General features: G+C 40.8%; 1 pseudogene; it reads left to right on the top strand.

The window, feature by feature from the left end:
- Positions 1-19,004: 19,004 nt before the first annotated feature.
- On the top strand, positions 19,005-21,368 carry LOC147435778 (brassinosteroid LRR receptor kinase BRL1-like; annotated as a pseudogene).
- Positions 21,369-21,946: the final 578 nt, after the last annotated feature.

The raw sequence follows: 21,946 nt of genomic DNA, 5'->3' as shown, positions 1-21,946 counted from the left end.
ACACTTTGGTGCAGTCAAATATATCAAGTTTTCATCCTCAAAATCAACTTTTCCATGATTTTAAATGCAAACAAGCACTTTAGCAAATAAACCAGTGATGAATAGCTCTAGATCGGAATCAGATCACTTACTTAGGTTCAAAACCCATGTCCAGTATTCAATTTGTCTCATCAAGGACAAGCTATGTAAACCTGCAAAGGTTGGTTTGTCTATCGTTTGTGTCTGCTCTTCTTCGTTGGTGACTCCTTTGTTCCTCCATCAAGGTGATCAAAGTCGCATGTGCCACTGTTAGCTTTTGTGGGTTGTGTAAATCATTATACTTCTTCTACTTGACACATAAATTAATTAAAGCATGACAAACCCCAATTAATTCCCCAAGTTAGTAACTTGTATCAAAAGGGCCTTATCCGACATCATTCGTTATTAATGAGCTATCATTGTCCATTTGTCTCCAAAACTCTTACACATGATGTACAAGGTATGCAGACAACTATCATGGCATTAGATTTGAAAAAATTGCAGCTTTGGCTAGGGGTTAGATCTTTTTTAAATTTATATAAACCCTTAGCTTGTGTTCTCTATTCGTAGCCTTCTGACAAAGTTTGGCTTGATTTGGACTATTATTTGGCACTTTTCTGGATGTTAGTCTCTTGAGAATGATTGATGGGTATCTCTAGCACCTTCTGGCTGCCAATTACATGTAGAACTAATGATGATAACCAGGCTTGATCCCTGGTTTCCCTTGCAAACATTAATCACGATAGATGACTAAACTGTCATTTCTACCCCTTTTGTTCTTGTGAGTTTGTTAGGCTTCATTAAGTCACATACAAGATAGAAGATTTACAATATAAACATCTACTTCTTGTATACGGACTTGTAGTCGCATCAAGTGTCTGATAGGCAACTTTACACTTGATGAGTGCTTTTTTGTTTACTCGCATCGCCAACTTCCTTTGTCCTTGTAGTCTATCCTTTGACATTATCCATTGTGCACATGGCGTTCGAGGCATACCTAGTGAAGTTTCATCCTTTCCCTATATCTTCTTCTTCTTCTTCGTATTGCTAGCATGCACCTCTTCAGTCTCTTTCATCTAGATTGTGAATTTTTCCCTTTCTTTTTTTTCTTTTTTTTAAAAAAATCTAAAAAATAACGAAATAAAACCAAAAATCAACTCAGCAAAAAGCAAAATCATTCTAATAGAATTCTAATTCTATGTACATTGTACACATGTCCCTAGGGGCTCATATATGGCTTTTGTCCCCATACTCATCTTGTAACGCTACTATGAGGGCATATACTCTGAAGTTTGTCAAAAATTCATCCACAATCAAACGCAAAATTCAATACAACTCACAAAACACTGCCCTCTAATATTCATATATTAAGTCCGCATTTAGAATGCCTCCCCCGTTCCTATTTGGAGTCCTCCTTGATGATAGGGTATCTCAAGGGTATGTGTTGTGCTTGGGAAATCAAAAAAAGTGCCTATGCAGGCCTTCTAATGTAGCCCTATTATGCACACACAATCAATGCATGGAAAAATTTATGTTGTGCAAGATGTGGGTATAAGCAATTTGCTTATTGGCATTTGCTGACGAGGCTTCCTATTCTAAGCAATGTGATGATCTTTGAAGCTCCTGTACCATTTTTCTTGACTGAAAGTTGTAGAGATTTTTTGAAGGCTTACTTATATTTAATGCTTCTTTGGAATCCACTTTAGCCTTGTGATTGGTTGTCGTATTTGGCATTGTTTCCCATAGTGGGTTCTCTTCAAACTGTATTGTTGTCATACGAGGAATTGAAAGAATTCAAGCGGCGATGGCAGTGACAGCAGTGTTATTGGTTTCCTTTGGGACCCACTTCTTTGTGATTCTTGGTTGTTTTGTTGATGATGCTCGTTTGGGAATCCATACTTGTCCCTACTTTGTCTGTATTTGAAGAGACTTCTTTGGGACTGTCAGGACATGGGTCCTGTACCCTAAGAACTAGGCTAGGCAAGGACTACGGCCAAGGGCCGGGCTAGGCAGTGTGGACAGGGGATCCGTCTAGGGCAAGGGGCTAGGAGCCCACCTATAAAGGGAGGTTGGGAGGAGGATCCAGTAGAGCCTAGTTGCCTAGTTTCTTACACTGGTATCAGAGCCACTCCTTTTTGGGGACACAGGCGTGGAGAGACAGTCGTTTTTTGCTTTGCATGTACATGCAACCTCAAATTGGAGGAGAAAGAAGAAGCCGAGGCCGAGCGCGTGCAGCAACTCCTAGTCGGGGACAAGGGCGATGTTCGACCTACTTCAAATCCTTCGATATTAGGCTCAATTGGAGCGCAAGGAGGAGCTAGACGTTTTCCGTCTCTTGCCCGGCTTCAGTAGAGCTCGCCATCGCAAGCTATCTCTCTCCAAAGGCCTACGCAGGCGGCCGCGTTGTCTGCAGCAGATTTCTTCACGTTTTTTTTTTTTTACAAAAACCCTTAAGGGTTGGCCGTTCCCACTCGGACAACCCCAGTGGACCTAAAAGCTAGAGCCGGCTTACACGGTTCACGGAACCCGTTGCTGTATGGCTCTCCTCTTCGATACGGTGGGCATCATCACAGTAAATTTTTGGATTTACAGTAAATCCAGCAGTTCGACCTTGCGGCACACAGTTTTTTTAAAGTTACGACAAGCCATCAATTGGCCACTTTCTACCGATTTGGCGATTGCATACGATGCAAACCGCATCACACGCGTCTGCAGTTTGATTCACATATTTCAGCTTCTTGCCGGCTGAAACCTTCGTCAACCAGTGCCAAAACTAACTGGTGTATTGCATACGACGCAAACCAAATTATTGGCAACTCGACTTTGCTCCGTGCTTTCGAGTGAATCATCAACTGTCGATTTGCTCATTATTTTCAAGCTGCTCTTGGTTGGATTCAACACCGGCGTGCTTACGAAGACCAAGAAGTTTACAGATTTTGTTTTTCGAATCCCACGGAGTCGGGATTATGATGACTTCGTTCCACCACTCTAAGCGGGCGATAAGAATCGTAAGCAAGTTCACATTTTTGCTTTACATTCTGCATTCATGAAATCTTGCAGATCTCTTCGTACTCTTGGCATGGAAAGCAATTGTTGCCTCTGTTCTACAAGTTTTTTGGGGCTAAGCAAAGTGCTTTCAACGGTTACGCCCTTGCATATCGCTAGCCAAGGTCAACCATGTACACGAACAAACATGGCCGACAAGACTAGAAAGTGTATCATGCATGGTGTATGTGTGATAACTTATACGGCTTTGAGCATAGCAGCTGGATCGGTTTGATGCAAAAGCATAGCAAGTTGTCATTGTTCTAGAATCTCAAGGAGATTGACCTGGCTTGCTGATCGACTTGATGTACGGTGCCCAGTTGCTCGGCATGACTGCCTACTGTCACCTTTTCTAGAAATTGGCAGAGAATACATCAGTTATGCATACTTTTTTATAATTCTCAAGATGCTAAGATATTCGACATGGTCATTTAGCTAAAAGTGTTCGACAAGGTCGATTCGTTTTTGCCAATTTGCCATGTTTTGTAATCTCAAGGAGATTAGCACATCCTACTGCTTGCCTTGATGCAGGAGGCACGTTGTTCGGCATGGCCGACTCCTTGTCACTATTTCTAGCCGTTGCCAAAGGATGCTTGTCACACAGTCTTAGCTCATTTCACTTGAAATTCCTCGACAAGGTCGATTCTTTTTGTCATGTTCTTTGCATGTCAACAACCACCTCAGTTGGCTAACAGCAAGGCTTCAATTTCTGTGAAGCCAGGCTTCGAGTTAGGAATCTTGCATTGAGACTCCCCACATTTGGTATATGTTATAAGCATACAAACTTGGGAGGAAATTGGTAATCTGCTTGCAGGTTCTTTCATTACATGCCAGATGGATGTATATGATACAAGGGACGTATATATATACACGCGACAACTCTCTCTCGTGTAGCAGAAAAGGCTATGAGCAGTTATGGAACAAGTTCTTCTCCATCAAAATTTCAGGATAACTAGTTACAACGGGATAACCAGGTGAGTCCAATTTTCAATATGTTTGTTTTTCATGTTTTCATTGGACACGTTGTCTGTTATGTAACGCAAAGTGCTTTGACAAATTCACATGAAGCAAGGCTTCTCACGCGTGCCACGATACTGCCCATTGACTTGGCATCAAGGGCATTCGCGCGCCAGTTTGGGAAATTGAAGGGCTTACAATTATGCATGCATGGCATGCTAACCGGGTGGCATGAATTCCACCGATTCATGGATTACGCTTCCGCTATCACACTCAAAACTCTGTCAAGGACAGACTAAGTGATGGATTGTTTAATGTGTTTTTTTTATTGCTGTCAACACAACAGTACTAAAAAGAACCAAAAATTTGGACTTGATTCACAGGCACAGTGCCAATGACAAGTCATCCTCATACAATCACGACCCCTACAAGGTAGGTGGGTCGGAATGAGTTTTATGTTTTTCTATTCCCTCTCTCAATGAGAGAGTCATACCAGAAAATTGTGGACTGCTTATACGATAAGTTGCAAGTCAGACATAAGATGCATCAGGGCACACAGCTTGGGTACACACTCTACAACCTTAAGGAAAGTTCCTCAGCCCAGCATGCTCTTCTTCTCTCTCTCTCTCTCTCTCTCTCTCTCTCTCTCTCTCTCTCTCTCTCTCTCTCTCTCTCTCTCTCTTTAAGGGAATAATATAACAAGCTTTTGATAAATATTCTGCTCGTGAGTCAGCTTCGGCCAAGGTGCTCTAACTCACAGCTAGCATATGCTTAAGATGCTGCTCAAATTAGTCCTCATCGGTTCGTTGATTGAACACTATTTTGCATAAGGGCTATGAGCCAAACACGCTAAGCGCCGATGTCCGGACAAGGGTAAGACCCAACTACTAGCATTCTTTGGGTGATTATTTTCAAGATATACCCCCGGAAGTACACATCGACATTGATGGACAAGCAAGAGTCTTGTCATTACGGATGTTTAGGTTGTCATTTATGCAGTACTTGTTTTCAGCGTGACACTCAAGTTGAGTTTTTGATAATCTTCAACTCCACCGCAGCTGATCTCTACAAGAAAGTCTAGATGTAGCAATCAGTTGTGGCAGCATGGCTGTCCATAAGAGCTCGGCCGTTCACTTGTGTGGATCTCTTGCTCTCTCTATAGCACTACAGAGTGTCTATGGACATACTTTTTTGGGGTAAGACCCGGCGGGTGATTGCTACATCACCCCATAGGCATTAACGATCACAGGTTGACTATGTTGGTTACCGTTATCTGCTAGTTGAGCAGTTTCTACAAAGAGTCTTATCAAGGGGTTTGACTACGTGAATTCTAATCCAAGAGCTTGGATTGCAAAGGCAACACCCAGGCTTCCCAGTGCAATGCTGTTTGTTTTTTCAGGTAGGGGATGTGCTCCTCTCCATTTGAATACGTGTAAGTGAACATTATGTCCAAATCTCCATTTGAATACGGGTAAGTGAACATTACGTCCAAATCTCCAGGTATGCATCTATTGATTTGGTGTTATTCCATTTTTAGTATGCTTTGCTTGGGTTTTTCAAGACGTATAAGTACGCTTGAATGTTACAAAGTCATGCCAAGGGCATGTCGGCACACAGTATTTTTGGCCAAGTATCCAATCTACCTTTCTGCCTTATGCTGTTACGAACCTACTTGTAGGGTTCAATTTGGCACATGTTGTCACATGGGATACAACATGGTCTAGGAACTCAAGGATTTCGGTTTAGCCAGTGTGGAGCAATGAATGAGGGTCCCTCTCACTCTTGTCGTAAAGTGTTTAGAGCTACCTCCACACACAAGTACATCTTGTACTTGTAGGCTGTTCTTTTTCAGACATCCTTAGTTGAGACATATTCCACATGTGGCGAATATGAGTCTCTGGGATTGACACTGGCGCCCCCTATTTCAAATATGTGTCACGACAAAGTCCCTAAGTGCTGGTCACATCTGCTTTCTAGACCATTTTTAGCACGACGTATCAGGAGCAATTTCGTGGCCAGAAATTGTCGGATACTTAGAATGACTTGTTAAGGTACAAGTATTGCTAAACAACATTACAGATGGTTGTTTATCCATATAGAAAATGAAAAAGTTTCATTGTTTGTACCTAGAAGTGATCACTGTTACACCTTCTCTTATGGTTCAGACGTTTCCGCAAGGCTTGCAAAAAGATTGCAACTGAAAGTATTTAGTTTCTTTTCAGAACTATTTACATTCCTCTTTAATGTGTGCTAGGCGCATCACATTTGCCATAAGTATTGGCAAGCATCATTATGGATATACAGGTTCGGTTAGCTTTTGCTAAATGCATGCACACTAGGTGTTATGGGCCCTAGTGTTTAGCAAGGGCTGATTTGGAACGACATGCATATTCCACAGATTGTTGCTTATGAAGCATTTTGCACTCTATGTGCACTATCTCTATGAGATTACTTTTGGATCCACTAATCACCAATAGAGGTCATGGCTCGGTTTGGGCGTTTGTGGATTTTTCTCAAGTTAACCACGATGGTTATTTCGGACATTGTTGATTCTTCAGCAATGTTAAACACTACTGTGATTTCCCGTTTACCAGTCATCTAGGACGACTGTCTGTAAACCGTGAGGAAAACACACCTCAGTATTGTCAGTTATCCAAGGGGATAGGCAGATTACAAAGAGTAATCTTGTGCTAAAGGATCTCCTAAGAGCATACGTTAACACAACGCATTTCTAAATAGATGATTTTCTCCCTATTCTAGAATTTTCTTAAGTACAATTTTTGACTTTGAACACCTCTGGTGGTGGGGTTGGAGATTGTGTCAATACTTTCATACGTCAAGGACTTACCTGGTGTGCTGACAGAGTACGTTGGCACGTAACCTTCATTAGGGACGAACATGTAACGGACTTTTCAAGATACTCAGGCGAGTAGGAAATCTGGCTCACAATTGCATGGAAAGTTACGCCAAGGTTTCCTTGCATTATTCTAGTACCTTCAGAAGATCTGAAAACTGGTTATGCCTTTCGACAACTCTTAGTTGTGGTTACTCCTTTACAGTACTCATGTGAGTTATAAATGGAGTTACCATTTAGACCCAAGTGACTCTTAGTTGTGGTTACTCCTTTACAGCACTGAAGTGAGTCATAAATGGAGTTACCATTTAGACCCAAATGGTTGCAAACGGACAACAATGTTGAAAATCAAGATATTCCTCTTGGTTTCATTGAACCTCCTCACGCCACCAATTATCGGTCATACAGACAACTGGCTCACTTATGGGACGTCAATAACGAGAACATCAGTATTCTTAAGAAGAAATTTCCCACTTTTGTTTTCGAGGACGAAAACTCTTCTTTAAGGGGGGAGTAATGTCAGGACACGGGTCTTGTACCCTAAGAACTAGGCTAGGCAAGGACTACGGCCAAGGGCGGGGCTAGGCAGTGTGGACAGGGGATCCGTCTAGGGCAAGGGGCTAGGAGCCCACCTATAAAGGGAGGTTGGGAGGAGGATCCAATAGAGCCTAGTTGCCTAGTTTCTTACAAGGACCCACCTTGTCTTTGTGTGAGTCAGCAGCGGTCATTGCTTAAGTCCTTGTACGCTTGGTTGAGCATGGGATCCTTGTACGCTTGGTTGAGCATGGGATCCTTGTACTCTAAATATTTTGGAACCCAAATAAATTCGTGACCTCTTTAGGTTTGAATAAACTTCTTTGGAACCCAAATGTGATTTGCAAAAGCTTGCGACTTTGTGATTTTCTTAGTCGTGCTTGGGTGCTTCGACTGCTTTCCTTTTGGGGTTGGATCTTGTGATTTTTCATCAGAGATCTTCATCTTCTTGATCCATACCTGTTTTTGGCCGAGCTGGCTCTTTGGTATCCAAATTTGTCAAACTTTTTGGTTCTAACTTGTTGTTCTTTTCTTTTGGCCTTCTTTGGCTGTTATGGAAGCTACTAGTGACAGTGACGACCTAAGTTTTTGGTAGGGGATGTCATACGAATCATCACTGTCGTTACTATCCTCAGCAAGGTTGGATTCTAGCACTTTATCTTTGTGGTTTGGCTGGTTATGGAAAGTTACTGTTTATTTGCTCCTGGATTGTTGTTTCTGAGATGTATTTTCTATCCACTTGACTAAAGCGTTGTTAGACCGTTCACATGGTTGTCTTGTTCTTGGTTGAGTCTTTTCTTCGTGTATAGGAGCCACGTATGAGGATGCTTGTTGCAGTTGTGTTTTTTATGAGGATTTTGGAATCCACTTCTGATGCACTTTATTTTTATAGCAATGACATTGGTTCTTGGGTTTTTGATCTGGAGAATCATAAAACTGTGCATTTGTTAAAATGTCATTCATGTCACCTGTTGGGTTGTCTATATTTCCATTGTCGGTATCTTCTTCAAGCTCCAAGGGTTCTACAGAGTCATAGAACTTGACTTCTTCTTCGTCTTTGTTTTCCTAGATCACACTCACTGCAAAGTAAGGAATGACATCATAGCCATCTTTATCACAAAACTTCGTTGTTGGATAGTCTTGAATGAAGCACGCATCCAAAGTAGCCAAGATGAGTTCTCATTCAAGTGGCTCTAATCCTAGAAAGGGTTTTGGGATATAATCCTTATCTTCAATTTCCCTTTCTAGGATGCATTCCTCTCGCTTTAAGCTTTCGCATTGCGAAGCTCCACACATCCATAGTTGTTTAGGCTTAACCAACCATGTTGGAAGTTCTGATCCTGCTACAATAGCGAAATCAAACTCTTCTATTGGAGTTCTTGTCACATCCTTATAACTATGGTACTTATGATTTATTCTCATTGTGGTTTCCATATGCAATCTGGCACCTGGCAGCAAAGGTTGTTGTCCTAAGATAGGTTGTGATCTTGCAACTCCTACTGGACCTGGCACATTCCCCATAGCATTTCTAGGTGGAGAAGATGCTACTGGATTAGGTTGTAGATACTTCTCCCTAGCATATTCCATGCTATAGTAACACTCTTCCCTCGTGTGATTTGTCCATTTCTCTCAATTTCGCACCACTTAGGCTCCCTAGGATCAGCATTTACAAGAGGAGTTAATCTCTTGACCATTATGTCGATAAACCTTTCTTGATCGATGGGTGTTGTTGGTTTTGCAATGGACTCACTCATCTGTGAATCATTGTTCTGAGAGGATGTGTCATCCTCTTGACTCTTACAATTGTTTTCTTTATATTTTTCACAGTTATCCACCAGATAAAGAGCTTCTTTGATCAATTCGTTTAGCATCAGGCTCCTTATCATATGTAGATCCTTTTGAAGACCCGCATGCCTCATTCTCTAGATAAAGATCAGCATTAATCGTGCTTGCGTAGGAAGTTCCACTCTTGGACAGAACTTGATGTATCTCTTGAGCCGTAATGCCGCTTTGCGCACTGATTCACTCTCTTTTTGCTTGAATCTGTGAATTTGTGAGACCGTATTGTGAGCTACGCCTTTCTGTGAGAATTCTTCGATGGATTCCTCAAACAGCTCGTCTAGAGTCTCAAAATCACATCTTTCCACTGAGTCGAACCATGTAGCCGCGTCATCTTCTAAAGTCAGTCCAAATCCCGCAAACTGTGTTGCAAAATCCAAAACTTCCACTACTCTAATTACTCTTCTGAAAGGCACTACGTGATCTCTTGGATCTTTATCTCCGGTGTATTTCTTGTTTACCCATTTTTGGATATGGGACGGTCTAACTCGCCGATTGTCTACAAGTCTAACAATAGACTCTCCCAATCCTTCTCTCGCTTCAGGTCTTCTACTATGGCTAGGTTCTTCTTCAAAGAGATTGGTCGTTTTCTTGGAGATTGGTCCTTGAGAAGGTATGTGTGTGATAATTTCATCTCTCATTATCGCTCTAGAAGGGAATCCAGGTGTCTCCCTTTTTGGAATTCTTGTAGGAATTATCGTGTTTAGTGGAGATATATGTGGTCCTTCATTGACCAAATATCCACCTGTCTAATGCAGTCCATGTATTTGTGCTTTCTATAACTCTGTATTCTCGTCCATACTTGTCAACAACTATAGACTTACATTGATAGTCAACTCCGTATGTATAGACATATAAGAGCTTGTCATATGTCAGATCTTATGGGTATGGCTCTGAGCACCTATAAAGGTTGACCTCATTGTCGTCATAATATCTATACAATCCTTCACTCTCATGATTTATCATCCAAAATCTCTCGACAAGATTGGTCTTTATCAACTGCAAGTTTGGAAGATCCATTGTGGGCAAATGCTCCTCTACCGTTGGGATTCCGAAGCTTGTATAAGCTGAGTTTGACTCTAAAGAGAACGTGATCTCTAGGCTTAATAGCTCTAGCTTGATTTAATAAGGCTTATCCCAATGTGTTCAAGTGCTTTGGTTACGCAAAAGTGGAAACTATATCCAAAACCGCAATCGTTTTCTCACAATTCTCTCAAATTGTCGGTTTTAGACACCCCTAACTTCCGGATGAATTTTGAGGCTTAAACGATGTTTTTTTGGGCATTGACCAACAATGACTGACCCATAGAGTCTTTGATTGTTGTTCAAGGTTGACACTGAAACTTGTAGAGTAACGGTGGAGCTTCGTTTTGATTAAAAAAAAGTTTTTGAATCTGATATTATTGGTAGCTCAAGTTATGGTCAAAACTGTCAATCTGTGCCTTGCGCCTTCATACGCGTATGATGTCTCTAGATTCAGAATTACTCCAAAATTCAATTGTAGACACTTCATGATTTACTCTAACCACTTTAAGTCTCAGTTTGTGATTCTAACACTTTTAGACAGGTCTATCAATCCTTTTTTTGTTTTGTTGTCTACAACTTCCCCGAGAGGTTAGCTAAGCCAAAAGTGAACCAAATTGAATGAAACTTGGTCTCTAGGCTTATTTTATGATGGCAAACACTTCTGTGAGCTTAGATGCAACTTTTGACCTCTAATTTGGCACTTGAAACATCATACGCGTATGATGTCTTTTGTGGCAAAATGGGCTCCTTATCATTCAAGCAACTCTCAGCAACTTTCAAAATTCAATTTGAAATCTTTTTGTGCAAGTTATAGTCACTACAAAATCAGAACCTTGCCCAATTTCTGTCTTTGTCCTTTGCAAGCTCAAATGTGCTCCAACTAAGGTCCAAATTCAATGAAATTTTGGCTAGGGTCTTCTTTTATACTCTAGGACACAAGCGTATACTCAAATGTTTGATTTGACCCAAATATGGTCCCTAAGATATCATATGTGTATGATATCTTTTGGCTCAAAATTCACTTATATTTCTACCCAAGGTACTCCTTGATACATACAACAAGAATATGTAATCACGTCAAATTTTGGATGTCAAAATTGCTCGAATCACCACTTTTTCACCTTTACCTTTTTGTATCTGTAAAAATCTCTTTAAATGCAAAAGTAGGTGACCAAATGAGCTGAAATTTTGTAAGCAAGCTTAACACATCATTTTCCAACCCGCTGTGTGGTCAAAAGTGCAATTGGACTGTCAGCTCTGGCCTTGAGACATCAGCCGCATATGATATCTATGTGCTCAAAATTGGCCCAAACTTGGTATGTAAGCTTGTTTGTTGTGCTTAACACCTTGGTATTCTCAACTTTCAATTTTGGTCCCCAAAAGTGCCCTTGAGACATCATACGCGTATGATGTCTAACTAGTTAGTTTGAAGTGAAATTCACCCGAGAGGTTCCTCACAACACTAGCAACTCACAGCAACTTTCAAGATTAAATTTTACCACTTTTTTGTGCAACTTATGATGAATTCAAGCCTTTACTTTTCCTAGATGTGTCTTGTGGTCTTTACAAACCCAAAAATGCTTCAAATTTGATGATATTGCCTCCTAAATGTTGTAGATCACAAGGGTGCACTCAGTTGTAACTTTTGACCTCAGATATGGCCTCTAAGACATCATACACGTATGAAGTCCAGGTGGTCAAAATTCAGTTCTTTTTGCCAGAGGTGCCCCTTAGTGTGTAGAACAAGAATATGTGCTCACAACAAATTTTGGAACTCAAAAATGCACAAAATCATCCCTTTTTGACAAGGAAATCCCCAAAAGAGTAAAGTCCCCTCAAAACTCAATCTATGAGCCCAAATAATATGAAATTTGGTGTATGTGCTCAACACAACATGCAGAAGGGTATAATGTCAAAAGTTCAAATTTGCTACCTATGATATTTGCTGATGAATTTTTGGACAGAATTCTTTCACAAGCATCTCCAAGTCTCTAGCACTACTTTTCAAACTCCTCTACCAATTTGCATGTAAAAACATGCTCAGGATCACAAGTTTCTCTTTTTTTTTCAACACTTCGCCTTTTGGCTTTTGAGTGTCACAGGTGGGTCAAAACACTAGTTTCAAGGTGTACTTAGGGTAAAACCCCCCTTTTGAACACTCTGGTGCAGTCAGATTGTCAAAATTGGTCTCCAGATGCCTCTTAAGACATCATACGCGTATGATATCCAAGTTTACAAAATTTTAGTTTTTGTACACATAACTCTTGCACCTGGCCTCTTATATGCTCATCATCGATCACTCATGCAAAAATATCAACAGAAAGCTGTTTATTGCTTTTTTTTCCTCAAAAGCAAACTTTTTAGAGATTCTAAATGCAAACAAGCACTTCAGGAAATAATTCAGTGATGAATAGCTCTAGATCAAAATCAGGTCACTTCCTAAAGTTACTCCTACACATCATATGGGGTTTTTCATTTATGAGTAGAAAAATGCTTCAATGCCATACACGGACTAGCAAACACTTTTATCACCTCACAAATAACTCGACCACCAACAGCTACTCTAATCTACCACTAATACTACAAATCCATACTAAATCTATCTAGTCGTAGACCCTCGGCAAGACACACGCTTCCTGCCTATCCACTTGATTATGGAATAACCTCTTTCGGATCCACTTAAGAAAAATACTTTCTTTAGCCTAAACTAAAGCAAGCAACCATCATATGAGTGTTAGTAGGATTATTTACTCAAGTCCTTGTGTCCCCGGCAGCAGTGCTGTTGCGGGAGCGTATCACACCACCCATAAACTACATGCAACACAACCTAGATCAACATAATGTCAAATCAAGGAAACATATGACACGATAGGCGCACGGAGGCAATCTCTTTCTCTTTACCTACTCAAGTCCTTGTGTCCTCGATAGTGGCGCCAATGTTGCGGGAGCGAATCACACCACCCATAAACTACATGCAGCACAACCTAGATCAACATAATGTCAATCCAGGACACATATGACACGATAGGCGCACGGAGACCATCCCACGTATACAACACTCTGGAAGGCTAACTAAACCACAATCTAGAATCTCACTACTCTCAACTACACCACTCAACCCACATACACACAAACAGAAGGAAACTCACTAAACCATACCTCAATCATACAAAACTTAAGGAACACCATCCTCTCACTAGGATACACATGTCCCTAAGCCTCTACAGTCAAAATCCTCGCTTTAAAAACATCTACAAAAAACACGTATGAAGACAGAGCCGAATTTTGAAAGTGCTCAAAATTGAAATCTATGAGTACATATGTGTAGCTTATGTCACCACGATTCTAATGACCACTTGCAAGCAAAAAACAGACATCATTTGATACACTTACATCCGCAAACAGCTTGTAGATGCACGAGTGCGTTTTCTCTATTCCACGTGGAATGCTTGGTGTTGTCGCGTAGCTCTTACCGAGCCTAGCACGATGGTGTTGTCGGATCTCCAATGTGATGAGCGAGCGGGGGATAGCGTCAGGATGAAGCTCACACTCGCTCTCTTCCTCTCTCTCACACACAATCGATGGTAGCTTAAAACTTGATTATCATAAAATGTTCTCTTTACAAAATGACCTAGGTACCTTATATACTAAGGCTACCATATGTTAAATCTAAAATAGAGTTCAAGGGGTAAAATGGCTTTGTATGTACAATTTGGAAGTGCCATTGCACCCCGGCTTTGTAACTAGACTAACTACTCATTACAAATGAGGTTTTTAACCATAATCTGCAACATTTCATAACTCTCAAGAAATAAGACTTTGGTACAAAACTTGAGTTTTGTCGTGTTGTTGACCCGCGGGTCAACAAAGTGCATTGAGAGGGTGGTGCAACATGAAATAGGATTGAGCTTGTGAATTGTTGAGTGGTGAGATTAAGGATAAGAAATTCCATGGTGATTATAGGTGTGTTTGCAAAGTTGTGAACCGGGCCTATTTACTTATGGGGGGGTTGTCACCTGTGTGAAACCATACGGGAAAGGCATAGCACTAACCTAGCCCATTATCTACAAATTCTAAAGAACCCATATACTCCCTTTCTAAGGTGTTTGTATAGTCAACTTGACCCCCTCTATAAGATATATATGGGTTGTAAATATTGTCACTCTTAGAAATTTTGACATTGTTTTCTTTGTATGTTTTCACCAATTTCAAAATCTCCTCCTCTCGACCAAGGTGCGTGCTCCCGTTCAACTGACGAACCTCGCCCAGGTGGTAAGCCGCTTTTAAAATTCCTTTCGGGTATGCCTCAGGGAGGCCTCCCTTCCCACGGCCCAGCTCGGCTCATCTTGTGGCCCAGCTCGGCTCATCTTGTGGTACCATCCCATAGCCACAAAACCAAGCTCTTGGGCGAAGCAAGCTCTCAACCAATCAAGGGGGTAGTCTCCTCATCTTGGGGTGCCATCCCACGGCCACAAAACCAAGCTCTTGGGCCAAGTAAGCTCTCAACCAATCAATGGGGGAGTCCCCACAAGTTCTACTACCTCAAGACTTCAAAACCTCCTGTACATTAGGTCATTTCCGCTAGCAGCAAGTGACATAAACACCAAAGGCCACTCAAAAGCTTCTTTAAGGGAATCAAGAAGACATTTGTTTTTCATGTGAAGGGTGACTTCACTTAGGTGAAGAGGTACTTCACGCAAAAGTGCAAAATTCGCTCTCTCTCTCTCTCTCTCTCTCTCTCTCTCTCTCTCTCTCTCTCTCTCTCTCTCTCTCTCTCTCTCTCTCTCTCTCACATTAAAACTTCAAAATCTTGCAGCCAAGAACAATACCTTGCAAATAAAATTTTATATCATCTCCTAAAGGGTATTTGTGCTCGTGTAAAGAGGTAGACACTAGCTAGGAGAGTCTGCTAAGCTAAGGCCCCTCTATTAGCACAGTGGAAGAGAAAGGGCTTAGGAAATTTAACAAAGAGGGCTTTCACACTTGGCAAACCAAGTTGAAAGGCTACTTAATGAAAAAGAAATTGTGGGGAGTAGTCAAGCCAACGATCATTGATCCATCATCCATTGATGGAGCATACATACAAACATGATCTATGAGCACACAAAATCAAGCCAAGGATGAGTAGGCATTAGGAATCATAATCACTACACTACATGACAATTATGTACACTTTACTAATGATTGTGAAACCTCATCAGCTGCATGGGAAGCATTAGAAAACAACTTTGGAGCTAGGAAAAAGAAGAGCAAAGTGAGCTTAAAGAAGGATCTATACAAATTAAAAGTGGAACATAACGAAGATATTGCAAGCTTGGTCAATCGCCTCAAAAGCATGACCGCACAACTAACTTATGTAAACAATACAGTACCAAAGGAATACAAAATTGCAGTTCCTCTAGCATCCTTACCACCTAGCTTTGACCAGATAATGACCATCATTGAGGAGAATGATCCAACACTAGATTTCCAAGATGTAATTAACTCTTTAATGTCTGAGGAGAAGAAGCAAGGGAGGAATGTTACTTCATCAGGAGGAGCTTCTGTCGCATCCTTTTCATCAAGTGTAAAGATGTGCTATAATAATGGGACATGTAGCAAAGGATTTCTACACCAACAAGTCTTGCAACAAATTTGGTAAGAAGGGACATCCTCCTTCTTGATGCTACTCAAGTGGAGAAAGTAGCAATGGCAGCAGCAGCAACAGAAACTACAAATTCAAGAACCTGCAAGAGGGTCAGCTCATGTAGTGGAGGACAAAGAAGAAGACAAAGACCAAGGCAAGAACAACCTGGCCTACTACGATGACATACTGTGAATATTGTAGCCTCTCTTCAAGGGGAGGAATTTATGTCATCCTTTGTGGATCTGTCATCCTTTGTGGATCTGTATTGACATCCTATGTGGAAACTGTGTCATCCTTAGTGGAGATAAAGAATCTTCAATGTATTGTCCTAGTCCAAACCTCAAGGGGGGGATTGTAAGGTATGAGCTTTGTCCTAGAATATGAGTCAAGGAGAGAAGAGTGGCACATGTAGTGGTGCAAGGTTGTAGAGCTACTTAAAGATCATTTCATGAATAAATAAACCATTCCATTTTGCATTACATCTCTCTTTTGTTTATGGTGCACTTATGATGGCTTATCAACTACTCAAGATCATGTTTATGAGTCCAAGTTAATTCATCTTGGAACCTAATTTTCTTGGGTGATATTTAGCCTACACACACTCACTCATGTGCACGATGTTTTTCTTTCATCCACCCTAGCTAGCACGATCCCATTCTCATCAAGAAACAACAAACCTTGTAGACACAACGAAAGATTCTCACCTCTACCAACTTGATGATGATGTTCGGTATCTACCCATGGACATACTTTAAATGAGGATCAGTAGAGAGTGAGAACATTGAGAAATTGAGCATGCCACGTGCACTTGAGGTGGTAATGATATACCAAATGACCGAGAAAAGATATTCACTATAGCCTTTCAAGAGGGTTAACCAAAATGGAAAATGGGATCATTTGGATGGTTCCCATAGTATAAGATAAATTATGATGATTCCTCTCAAGAACAGCGAATAAATCCCACCTACTACCCAACTCCCCAACACCACACTTGGATGATCTACGGGTCCTAAGGGTGAAATTCTCACTAGCGGAGAACTTTCCAAGATTTCCCTCCTTACCATCCAATAAGATTGACTGAAGGATGGTTTCTAGAAGCTGCCAAAGACATGATGAGGATGAGTTAGTACTCGAGTCTGCAATGCAACCAATGATGAAATTCTTGAGGGTACTGGCATGATTAAATAAAGAGGATAGAGAGTTTGTGCTAATGCACCAATGATGTACAAGTTGGTGGCAAGAGAGGAGGAACTGGCCTTTGAGCCAAATGATTTATTTGTGGAAGAGTAGATAGTGCTCTTCACACATGCTTAGTTTTTCCCTAGCCATTACCTCCTAGCAATAGACAAGATGGTACATGTTGGAGTCTTCTATTGTATCAATAACCATGCCTCCTTTAGCAGAGATACATAGCCAATGCACTATCTTGAAGCCATGAAGCAAGCACTAGAAGAAAGACCACTCTACCTTAAGAGGAAGAAAGATAACAAATGATGCAAGAGGTACAAAACATTCAATAATCCCATGGCGTTGCACCACCTACTTAAGTTCAAACAAAAACAAAACAAAACAAAAATCCAATCTCAAATGCAATGACATGAGCAAAGGGACATTGAGAAATTTGGGATCAAAGCTCAACAGCAAGATCAAAGAGCAGCTATGAGAACTAAAGCACACAAAGTTGGCCAAGCTTGCATAGCCTCCAATGAAGCCTACACTTATAGCTACTAAAGTCCAACCACACAAACAGCATAAAACACCAGCCAAACCTCCACCTCCTCCACCAAAATGGCCACTAACACCAATGGAATACCATGGCAAAAATCAGAAACATCAACTTCTTTTCACACGTTTTAGCAAAGGCCACAAAGTCACAAACACCAAGAGCCACCACCATTGCCTCTTCCAAAGAATTAACAATATCCAACAATGGAGTGTTGACTCAGTAGGGGGAGTTGAGTGCAAAAGACATGAGATTGCTTATAAAGAGATTGAAGACGAAGGAAACAAGCTAAAGGAAACAATGAAGGTCCAAAGATAGCCGTCAATTTTGCATTATTTTTCTCACAAGCTCCTATGTGGTTGCAATTAGAAGAGCCCATTTATTGAAGCCTAAAACTAGGTGTGGGGACTATAATTGACCCATTTTGGTCATTCAAGTGTGAATCCTAATTTTTCAACAAATATCCACTTTTAGCTTTAGAGCATTCACATCAAGCTTCAGCTTTGTGAATGCCAAGGAGCTTCCATATCCATTCCAATGGGTTATTCTCTTATATTATTTTTCTCCCATATGTATAATGGATGAGATTATGAATAGAAGCAATGCTTTCTCTCTCTTTTGCTTTCTGCAAGTGTATTTGAAGAAGCTAATCAAGTTTGCTTATTCATTTGAGTCCCTAATCCTTGTGTGGTGCTATTTGATTAAATGGTGGTGCTCTAGGTTGTGCATAATAAACAAAATAGAGTAGGTAACATGCTTGAGCATTTGATGGATTGAGCATTTCACAAGTAGGAAAGAGTAGGCATAGTATTCCAAGTGAGAAGGCTTAAAAAATAGGCATAGTTAAGCATGTAATGCAATCATTGTGCATCTCTCAAGACCACCAATGTAGTGGTCTATGGAGGATCAATGTTGACCATAAACTAGAGGATAATCAACCATCATACTCAAGGGTCTACATATGCAGAACAAATCATCCCATGCAAAGTTGTCAAACAAGTACAGATATAGCTCAAGGAACTAGTGGTATGTTATGATGTAATGCTTGTATAAAAATGAACAACCATCACACAAAATGCACAAGAATATACCCAATACATGGCTAATCAAGCAAAATAAGAGTGGAAAGGTTGGTTGAGGTATTAGCTCATTGTTCAAGCTAGGATCTAGGAGATTATGAAAAATTGGTCTCATGTCAGCTCTTATATCACTTCTGGGTTAAGAGTTATAACAAGAGGCCCTTCACAACTCAAAAAATACCATGAAAGAAATTATATCAATGATAGTAGAGAAAGGCTAGAACAAGACCTTATACATTGGGCATTTCATTTTCATAAGCTACATCAAAATTCCATAGAGAATTTTGGCTCCATTTCTTAGGGATGACTGTTGAACCCTTATCCACCTTAATCTTTATCACAATTCCAAAGACAGACCACTCTTGCTTGATGCTATTGGCTCCCTTACCATGCCTTTTGCACAACAACTTCTCTGGTGCTCTCTCCTCCAATGTCTTCCTCCATTGTGACGCCTTCTCATGGCTTGACGTCTTCAACAACAACCTTTTAGGTAATCTCCCGATGGGTATCGACCAATGAAGGACACTTAAACATCTTAAAATTTTCTTTAATCTTATTTCTCTTTTGAAGCCTTCTCATTTTATTATCTATCTTGAAGTTAACAATTGCCATAACTGGTACTTGCTCAAACATAACTCTGCTAGATCTCTCTAAAAAGGGCTTTTATCACATGCCTAATTTCGACATCTCTCAGCTCCTGTCAAAGCTTGTGCCATGTCAACACCTCCTTGAACCGCTTCATTGGAAATATTCCCACCATCCTCAACCAACTAGTAAGTCTAGAGGTGCTTTCCGTCTCCAAATACATTCTCACATGCACAATACCACCCAATTTTGGGGATTCTCTAGACCAGGTTAAGGAGGGAGCTGGACCTTTCAACAACGAGAAGAAACAAGATGATCCCAATTTCAAGCTCTACATAAGCTTGTAATGATCTTCAACAAGTTCACAAGGCTTCTTCCTCCATCCATCCCCAACTTTAGTTTGTTAAAGGTTTTTTACCTTAGTGAAAATTCCTTCATAGGAAGTATTCATGGCAAGTAGGTAAAAGGTACTTTACCTTAGTACAAATGCCTTCATAGAAAGTTTTCATGGCAAGATCCGTGGTCCTTCGCTCCATAGATTTCTATTGGCAAACAATAAATGATTTGTCTAGGGTCGTGCCCTAAGAGAGATACAGAAGCCTTGCTGCAACAATAGATGGCAGTTTAAAACTTCATGACATGTGCCTTCCCGACACTGCTACAGGCTATGCCTAACATGAAAGTGATGGTTATGTGGGGCAACTTTATTGAGCAGGAAGTCCCCATTTACATCCACATCTCACAACATGGAAATTATAGCTACGTGTGCTCAACCTCAACCTTATCAACAACACCATCTCGCCCACCCTCTCAAACTACAGCAACCTAAAGTGGAGAACTATTCCAAACAATCGTCTCCCAAGTTACATTCCGCCAGAACTGGGGCTTATGGCAAGAATCAATTTTATACACCTTGACAGCAACTCATTTTGTAAGACACAATACCACCCACACTTGGAAACTGCACATATCTGGTGTGGTTGGATCTTAGCAGCAATGAGCTAGAGGACATCATTTCCCGTGAACTAACCAAGCAAGCAAGGAAGGTGATAAAAGGAACGCTCAGCACTGGTTTGCAATTCGGATATTGTAAGTATCTGTATGGAGATGTGGGCATATAGTATGGCTTGGGTTTAGTGCTTACCATGAGAGGAGTTCACCTGCTAAGCAAAATTCCAAACTTCTAGAGATGCAACCTTAGCATTTCTATGCAAATATTGCACCATACTATATCCCTAACCTCTAGGACCCAGTAAAGGCAACTTAACATTCTTATTCTTTGATGTTCGCCAAAACAAGCTTATAGGCACTATCTCTTTCAGCCTAGGCAACCTAGTCCAATGCTCCATTCTCCACCTGGACCATAACCACCTTTAAGGCCCTATCCCCTTGGGGCTATCAAAGATGGGTGTCAAAACAACAGCCTATCCAGCTACATTCCCAACTCTGGCAAGCACCCTACCTTTCTAGCTTCCAACTTTGCCAACAACCCCTATTTGTGTAGCACACCTTTCCTACCATGTTAGGTAGCATCTCTTCCATCAAACAATTCCCATACCTTTGTGGACAGCTTGTCCTTGCACCACTATCCGTGATTTAGATCTGAGATTATAATAGTTGTTGTTCATGTGATTGCAGTGTTACCCCTCGTTGTAGGTTTGAAGTGTTCATTTTGTATGATTGAAACACAAAAACACATAAAGGAACTAATGCACGATAATTCCATGGACAAGCTACCGATCACTTATATGTCCTAAAGAAGCATATCCCACAAATCCTATTTAGCAAGAAGAAAAGTCGCTTAGCATCAATGCCGCCTTATGTGGAGGTACAAGGCTCTACAAGATAGTCCATAGAGAGCTCAAGGAGGCCACCAAGGGCTTCTAAGAAGAGGCCAGGATAGGCAATAGAGGCTTTGGCATAGTCCACAAGGCCACCTTGGACGATCAAACTATAGTAGTGGTTAAGAAGCTTACCTATAAGATTGATGAGAAGGGTAAGCCAAGGGATTTCCAGGCAGAGATAAAAACAATAGGGAAAATCAAGCACCCTAACCTCGTCTCTTTGTGGGGTACTTCTTAGACAGACAATGAGAGGTTTCTTGTCCTGGAGTACACGAAAAATGGCAGCTTATATGAGTAGCTTCATGGCAGCTTATATGAGTAGCTTCATGGCAACAAGAAAAAACAAGATGATCCCAATGGCCAGCCTACGGCGATAATGGGGTTTGACTGGGAGAGCCAAAAATTGGCTTAGAATAGCTTTAGGAAAGTTTCATGTTAGCCCATTGTCACTCAAATTCAATACTTCAAGAGGGAAGCACTTTGCAAGAAAGGAAGGGATTCTTCCCACAAAGAATTTTCCGTTACTAGGATTAGGCATATGATTACACAAGTTGTAAGTAACATTGCAATTAGGTCGAATCAGCCAACATTGCGTTGATCGACACTCACTACACCATTTTTACTAGCATAAGGAACATGAACAAAACAGCTACTAGAAACCAAATTAACTAACCTTTTTATATATATTTATATCATATTCCCTATTACGTTGACTACTAAAAAGATATGTCCACCAGGATTGACCATTTTCTATGTGCTCCCTGTCTCTAGATTCTCGTTTTGGTGCATTTAATAAATTGATTATACCTTGTGTTG

Source organism: Adiantum capillus-veneris, chromosome 18 (genome assembly GCF_014529385.1).
Source record: "Adiantum capillus-veneris isolate H3 chromosome 18, ASM1452938v2, whole genome shotgun sequence".
NCBI classification, from domain to species: Eukaryota; Viridiplantae; Streptophyta; class Polypodiopsida; order Polypodiales; family Pteridaceae; genus Adiantum; species Adiantum capillus-veneris.
The sequence above is the reverse complement of the archived record's forward strand: the minus strand, read 5'-3'. Positions and strand labels throughout refer to the sequence as shown.